At 40.4% G+C, this 8,529-nt stretch overlaps 2 pseudogenes; one reads left to right on the forward strand and one right to left on the reverse strand.

Moving 5' to 3' along the window:
- Window positions 1-1,162: 1,162 nt before the first annotated feature.
- On the reverse strand, window positions 1,163-1,474 carry LOC102836111 (annotated as a pseudogene).
- Window positions 1,475-1,826: 352 nt separating this feature from the next.
- Window positions 1,827-8,529, forward strand: part of LOC102836496 — a 31,370-nt pseudogene continuing 24,667 nt past the window's right edge.

An 8,529-nucleotide genomic window follows, 5' to 3' on the forward strand; every position in this document is an offset into this window, starting at 1 on the left:
TTGAATGTAAAACTGATGATTTGCCCTGTAAACTTTCACTCAATTCACAATAAAAACCTTAAAAAAAAGAAAATTACAGTAACCTAAGGGGAAATAATAAGAAGAACAACAACCCTTTCACAAGATCAACAAAAAATAAAAGACAATTAGAAATTGGTAGATTCAACTTTGTAAGAACTTTTAAAAGAAATCAAAGGCTTGCAACAGCCAAGTGAATGCTAAATAAGGAAAAGATGGCTTAAAAAAAAAAGAAGAAGCATTTTGGTCTTTTCTTTCTTCCCTGTCTTTTTAATGACCTTTTGCTTTCTTCATGCATGATGTTCTTGATGCCATCTCACACACAGCTCCTCAGGTCTTCGGTCATTAGTGTCTAATGCAACACATCAGTTCTTGAGATGATCTCTAAATTCAGTGAAATATACTCAAGCCATATTTTGACCCTCATCGTCTTCTTCTGATTTTCTTCAGCTTCGGCCTGAATTTGCATATGAGCAACAGAGATGAGTTCCATAGTCAACCTCTAGCCCTGTTTTGGCTGATGATATTGAGAATCTCCATAGTTTCTTCTCACAGATACATAGTCAGTTTGATTCCTGTGTATTCTGTCTAGTTAGGTCCACACATATAATTACAGTTTTTGTTGTTGAAAAATTCGATGAATAAGCCATTGGTCTTGCAAAATTTTATCATGCAAGTCCCAGCATCATTTCATCACAAAGGCCCTATTTTCCAACCTCCAATTCTTCCTCTTGGTTTACAACTTGCACATTCCAATCCACAGCAATTATCACTGCATCTTAATAGGATGTTTGATCAATTTCAGACTGAAAAAGTTGACAGTTCTTCAATGTCATCATCACTGACTTTATTTTTAATAGTAACAGTATTCACTTGGTTTCTCTTGGAAGTGTATGGATCTTACCTATCACAGCACTGTACTTCAAGACAGAGCTTGAGATACTTTTTTGTTGTTGTTATCAAATGATCCTTTATTGAGTATTTTCTTTCATAGTTCTTAACTAGCTGGGCATTCCACAGCACTGCTAGTGATGTCATCTATGATGTCATGAGGGTAGTGGCCATCAATATTATAGCCCACAGACTGGGAAGTCTCCAGAATCTCTTTAATGGTTTCAGAGAGTTCTCTAGCTAAAGACCAGTGTCACATCTGATGGACAATGCTGACAATTGCATCGAAAGTGCTATTTCTATTGTGCTGAATCTTTTTCTGAATCTTTTTGACTCTAGGGAGTTGTTCCTTGAGAGCTCTGATGATCAGGGCAGAGGCAGAAGGCACCACCTCAATCTCACCTGTCTGTTCTGAACATTGCCTTGGCAATGTCATCACCAACCGTTTTGGAGACAAACCCAGGGAGCCGATCTTGGGGGCCAAAGGAGACGCAGTCTCACCTTGCCCACTAGTGCAACTCAGGTACACGACTTTGACCCTGTTGGGGTAAAACTTGGGCAGCATGGCAGAGGCAGCTGATGTTGGATAAACCCAGATGTGGAAAAACCAAAGGAGATACTCTTTTTGACAATTAATGCTACACCACTCCTCTTTGGAGTCCCGGTGTGGCGCTGTGGGTTAATGCACCATACTAAAAAGTTGTTTGAACTGCAAGGTCGGCGGTTCAAGCTCACCAGCTGCTCCCTGAAAACCCTATACAGGGTCACTATGGATCGGAACCAACTCGACAGCACTTTACAACAACAACAACTCCTCTTCAGTTTGTTGTTCCTGACATAAACCAAATGACTGTCAGATTCAAAATGGCCAATACCAGTCCATTTTTGTTTACTAATGCCTATGATGGACTCCGCGTATGACGCTGTAGGATCAGCACTGGACTGTGAACCATGAGGGCCAGCAGTACAAACCTACCAGCTGCTCCTCAGAAACCCCATACAGGATCACTGAGTCAGAACCAACTAGATGGCACTTTAACAACAACAATGCTTAGGATATCGATCTTTATGCATTCCAGATCATTTTTGACAACTTACGATTTTCCTAGATTCATACTTTGTGCATACTATGTTCCAATTATTATTGGGTGTTTGCAGCTGTTTCTTCTCATTTTGAGTCCTGTCCCATCAGCATATGAAGGTCCCAAAAGCTTTGATCCATGCATATCATTAAGGTCAACTCTACTTTGAGAAGGCAGTTCTTCCCCCTTTATATTTTGAGTGCCTTCTAACCTGAGGGGCTCATCTTCTATTGTTATATATGATGATGTCCTGCTGCTATTCATAAGGTGTCCAGTGGTTAACCCTTCAGAAGTGGGGCCGTCTCTCCTTCCTCCTTATCTGTCTTAATCTGGAAGTTTTGCTGAAACCTCTCCACCATGGGTGACCCTTGTTGTTATGTGCCATGGTGTCAGTTCCGACTCATTGTGACCCTGTACAGGGTTTCTGAGGCTGTAAATCTTTACGAGAGCAGATAGCCTCATCTTTGTCCCGCGGAACAGCTGGTAGTTTTGAACTGCTGACCGTGAGATTAGCAGCCAGATTCCTAACCACTACGCTACCAGAGCTCTGGTATTTAAAATGCCAGTGGCAGGCTCTCTCTTCCTTCTTCCCCACCTCCCGCTGCTGGCAGTACTGGTCTCCTACTGTTGCTGGGACCCCAAGTAATTGCCCATCCCAAGCATGATGCCCCCAAAAAGGGAGGTGATGGAATTAAACCACCACTAATCACTGGAATTGAGGTTGTCAAGGACTTCATTCTTATTGGATCAACTATCAACACTCATGGAAGCAGCAGTCAAGAGATCAGACGAAGTATTGCATTGGGCAAATCTGCTGCACAGGAACTTTTTAAAGTATTGAAGAGCAGAGATGTCAGCTTGAGGACTAAGGTGCGCCTGACCCAAGCCATGGTATTTTCAATAACCTCATATGGATGCGAAAGCTGGACAGTGAATAAGGAAGATCGTAGAAGAATTGATGCCTTTGAGTTGTGGTGTTGGAGAATACTATAAGTGCCATGGACTGCCAAAAGAACCAATAGATCTGTTTTGGAAGAAGTGCAGCCAGAGTGCTCCTTGGAGGCCAAGATGGCTAGGCTTCATCTCTCATACTTTGGACACATTGTCCGGAAAGAACAGTTGCTGGAGAAGGATGTCATGTTGGGTAAGATGGAGGGTCAGAGAAAAAGAGGAAGACCCCCAACGAGATGGATCAGCCAGGTGGCATCATTGATGGCATCAAGTGTGGCGGCGGTAGTGCGGTTGGCCCAGGATCAGACATTGTTTCGTTCTGCTGTGCATGGGTCGCTATGAGTCGGTTCCAACTCGATGGCACCTGACAACAACAACAATCACTGGAAGATTTGGAACCTCCCTGAAAATGAGTATTGTTGGATTGCCAAATGTTGGGAAATCCACATTCTTCAACGTATTAACCAATCAATAGTCAGGCTTCAGCAGAAAACTTCCCATTCTGCACTATTGATCCTAATGAGAGCAGAGTACCTGTGCCCGATGAGAGGTTTGATTTTCTGTGCCAATACCACAAACCAGCAAGCAAAGTTCCTGCCTTTCTAAATGTAGAAGATATTGCTGGCCTTGTGAAAGGAGCTCATAATGGACAGGGGCTGGGAAATGCCTTTGTATCTTATATTAGTGCCTGTAATGGACTCTTTCATCTTACACGTGCTTTTGAAGATGATGATATCACTCACACATGTTAAAGAAAGCATAGATCTTATTCAAGATATAGAAATAAAACATGAAGAGCTTCAGCTCAAAGATGAGGAAATGTTTGGGCCAATTATAAATAAACTAGAAAAGGTGGCTGTGAGAGGAGGAGATAAAAAACTAAAACCCGAATATGACATATAATGTGTCAAGTCAAATCATGGATTGTACATCAAAAGAAACCTGTTCACTTCTATCATGACTGGAATGACAAAGAGAGTGAAGTTGTGAATAAACACTTATTTCTGACTTCAAAACCAATGATCTACTTAGTTAATCTTTCTGAAAAAGATTACATTAGAAAGAAAAACAAATGGTTGATAAAAATTAAAGAGTGGGTGGACAAGTGTGACCCAGATGCCGTGGTCATTCCTTTTAGTGGGGCCCTGGAACTCAAGTTGCAAGAATTGAGTGCTGAGGAGAGACAGAAGGATCTAGAAGCAAACATGACACAAAGAGCTTTGCCAACAACCATTAAGGCTGGATTTGCAGCACTCCAACTAGAATATTTTTCACTGCAGGCCCAGATGAAGTACGTGCATGGACCATCAGGAAACGGATGAAGATGCCTCAGGCTGCAGGAAAGAGTCACACAGATTTTGAAAAGGGGTTCATTATGGCTGAAGTAATGAAATACAAAGATTTTAAAGAAGAAGGTTCTGAAAATGCGGTGAAGGCTTCTGGAAAGCAAAGACAGCAAGGCAGAAATTATATTGTTGAAGATGGAGATATTCTTCAAATTCAAGACACCTCAAGCAACCAAAGAAGAAGTAAATTTCAGTTATTGCTCTGATAAACACACAATTTCTAAAAGGTTTATAATTTTTTTTAATTAAAATTTCTGAAAACTAGAGAGACAAATAAAGTTTGGGGCAGGGTGGGAATCTTCTACAAACGAAATTATTTTTATTTGTCTTAAAATGACAAATACTGTGTACGTCCAATGAAATGCAGGTTCACTAAATGTGAACAGCTTTCCTTTTCATGTGATTAAGACTCTCCTCCAAATTGTAAAAGCTTTTCAGGAACCATATTACTCTCATGATACTTCATTAATCTCCATCGTGTATGCCAAGCCTGACACATTTGACAGTGAGGACAATGTGGCTTGCTCCTTTTTGAATCTACAGATAATGCATATTTTACAGTACTCCAGATGTCTACACTCAATAAAACATTAGACAAAAAAAAAAAAAATTAAAGAAAGCCAGTGGCATAACTTTCAGCATCACAGAAATACACAAGCCACCACAGTATGATAAACTGACAGACACACCTTATGCCAGGATAAATTCCAAATAAACCCAATATTTTATGTAAAAATAAAACCATAAATAGATTTTTTAAAGCATCTCAGAGAGACTTTTGATTTTTGAGGTGAAAGACTTTTGAAAACAATTAAACCCCAGAAGGTGAAGAAAAGACTGAAGTATTCAACTACATGAAAAACAAGCATTCCTGTGTGATAAAAAAAAAAAAAAGCATCATAAACAAATGAATGACAAAAATATCGAAAAAATTAGTCCAGTGGTCTAGTGGACCACTTGAACATTAGTCTCCATAACTGAGGCCAGAACTAGATGGTGCCTAGCTACCATCAATTGTTCTGAAAGGGATCATATTAGAAGTTTCTGCATGTAGTGGAAGAAAAAATGGAACAAAACTCAAAATCATAAAAGAGAACTGGTATGCTGGTCAGGCAGAGACTATGGAGCCCCCAAGACTATGGCCCTCAGTCACCCTTCAGGTCTGGAAATGAACTCTCACCCATGGCTCAGTTTTCAGCCAAACAATAGATACATCTCTATGGGGAGTAACAGTACTAGGAAGTATGCACACCCTAATATAACTAATCATTTAAGATAATAAAAGGACAAAGTTCAGAAGAGTTGGGAGAGAAGGAAGAATGGAAACAGGAACGACAGGAAGGAAGTGGAATGAGTGATGTTATACTGAGGGAATTATAATCAGTAAAATGAAGTAAAATGTGTATGAATAGTTGAATGTAAAACGAATGAGCTGCTCTCCAGACCTTCACCCAATTCACACACACACACACAAAATTTTGTAAAGAAAAGTAGGGGGTATTTGACACTCAGATTCCAAAGGGCTAATGTTATTAAAACATGAAAAGCATTTAAAATAAGAAGCTAGTCAATAGTATAGTGGAAAAATAAGCAAGGAAACTTAGAGAAAGGAAAATATGTTTCTTAGACATAAGAAACAGTAGTCAACATCTCAAAAATAAACACCACTTTCCACTGTCCAGATGAACAGAGTAAAATGTCTGATAGTGCCCAGCACTGGTACTGGGATGGGAAACAGGCATTGCTCTAAACATGTGTGGCAGTGCCTCTAGGAAGAACAACGCTGCAAGCACTTTCAAAATCCCAAATTCAGGGTCCCTGGATGACTCAAATGGTTTGCACTCAGCTGGTAACTAAAGGGTTGGTAGTTTGAACCCACTCAGCAGAAGAAACAGGCATGGTGATCTTACCTGTAAGTATTATAGTCAAGAAAACCCTAGGGACACTTCCTTAAACTGTAAGAAATACAGCTATCATATGATTCAGCAATCCCACTACTGGGTATATATCCTAGAGAAATAAGAGCTGTGATAGACTAGAGATAGGTACACACATGTTCATCACAACAGCAAAAAGATGGAAATAATCTAAGTGCCTGTTAAGACACAAATGGGATGCTATTCAGTGTTGAAGACTAATGGCGAATTCATGAAACCTCTCACAACATGAATGGACCGGGAGGGCACTGTGCCGAGTGAAGTAAGTCAATGAGACCACTACTATAAAAAGTCAAGAAAAGGTTTTTACAATAAAAGAAACATTTTTTGATGATCACCAGGGGCAGAAGGAGAAAGGAGGGCAGACTTTCCAGGCTAGAGGGTAGACTTGGGTTAGCTTGGGTGAAGAGGGAAGCTATATACAAGAAAAGGGAGGCTGACAACCAATCAAGGCAGAGGAGGACATGGGGAGGAGTGGAAGAGTGAAACACAACAGAGGTAAATACTAGTAACAGCGATCTACAGGGAGATACATGGGTGAACAGGTGTGGCAAGGAGCATGGGAGTACACACATTCATATATCTATAGATTTGAAAGAGGATTATTTGTACATGGGCATTTACTTTACTGCAAATAAACCCATGAATGTGGTGGAGCATACAGAGAGCAAAGTTATGAAAATGTCTTAGACATAACCCAACATCTTGAGGGAATGAGTCACTGGACCTAGGGGCTCAGGACCATAGTTCTGGGGGATACCAAGGTCAATTGACATAACCTAGTCTACAAAGACAATATTCTGTTTCCTACTTTGCTGAGCAGCCATCTAAGGTACAACTATAGGTCTCCCCCTGCTGAGAAGAAAGAAGAGGGAAGAAAATCAAAGACACAGGAAAAGAACTAGTCCAGTGGAGGAGGTTCACTATGCTGTAATGTCCGTGAGACAGAAGAACTAGATGGTGCCCAGCTACCACTACCAACTGCTCTGAAAGGGATCGTATTAAAAGGTCCTGGGTAGAATGGGAGGAAAATATGGAATAAAACTCAAAATCATAAAAAAAGATCAGGCCCTTAGTCACCCTTGAAATGAATTCACTCCCATGACTCAGTTTTCGGCCAAACAATAGACAGGTTTATAAACAGAAAAGTAATACCAGGGAAATACATTTTGCTGTGGTTGAGTCACTTCTAACTCATAGTGACCCCAGAGAGACTCATAAAGGGATTCTGAAGCTTTTTATTATTTATTTTTTTTAAGTTTATTCTTAAATAGGCTCCAAGACAATATTTCATTCTAACTATAGGTAGTAAGTGTGGCGATATAGGATAATGTGCAAGACCACAGGGCTATTTGAATCACAAAGTTGGTGGTTCAAACTCACCAGCTGCTCCTTGGAAACCTTATACAGCGTCTCTACAAATCGGAACCAACTCAATGACACTTAACAACAATAACATAGATAGCAAGAGATGTTCTAGCAGGGAATTCAAATGTTTCAACAGAAATGAAATCGAGTCACCATCATCTCAGTCACAAATAGCAGCTTTTTTTGGCGAGATTTCTTAATTCCACCTGTGGCCAGGGGGCCCTTCCCCATGGTTTTTGCTTCTAGCTCTTCAAATTTCTTCTGCTCTTCTTTTTGTTTCTGCTTGAAAGCCTTCTCTTCCTTGTTCATTTCCTCTGCAGCCCAATGTGGTACCTGTCGTCCCTTCCCCAGACAAGCCACCGAAAGCAGAGCTCTGACCCCAAACCCCACTGTGCCTATCTCTGAGGCTTTTTTGAAAAAAACCTTTGTGGGATCAGAAACCCTCATCTTTCTTCTATGGAGTGGCTAGTGGGCTTGAAACACAGACCTTATGGTTCCCACTCCAGCGCTTATCCTAGGATAATCCACCATTTAAAATCAAAAGGGTAGCATTTATTCAAGGATAAAATTCAGAAAGATTAGGAAATAAAGAATGGGAACAAGAAATACAGGAAGGAAATAGAATACGTGATGTTACATTGAGAGGACTGTAATCAATGAGATGAAATATAATATGTAAAACTGATGAGCTGCTCTGTAACCCTTCACCAAATTCACAATAAAAGTTTTTTTTAACAAAAGAGAGGACTGGTAATCTATTTCTGAAAAATCAGCACAGTTCTACTCTGACACACTCAGGATCAACATGAGTTGGGGTTGATTTGACTGCAACTATTTGCTTTTTGTCCCTTGTTGTTGTTGTTAGGAGCCATCGAGTCAGTACTGACTCATAGCTACCCTATGCACAACAGAATGAAACACTGCCCAGTCCTGGGC

The sequence above is a fragment of the Chrysochloris asiatica genome, unplaced genomic scaffold (genome assembly GCF_000296735.1).
Source record: "Chrysochloris asiatica unplaced genomic scaffold, ChrAsi1.0 scaffold00140, whole genome shotgun sequence".
Classification (NCBI taxonomy): domain Eukaryota; kingdom Metazoa; phylum Chordata; class Mammalia; order Afrosoricida; family Chrysochloridae; genus Chrysochloris; species Chrysochloris asiatica.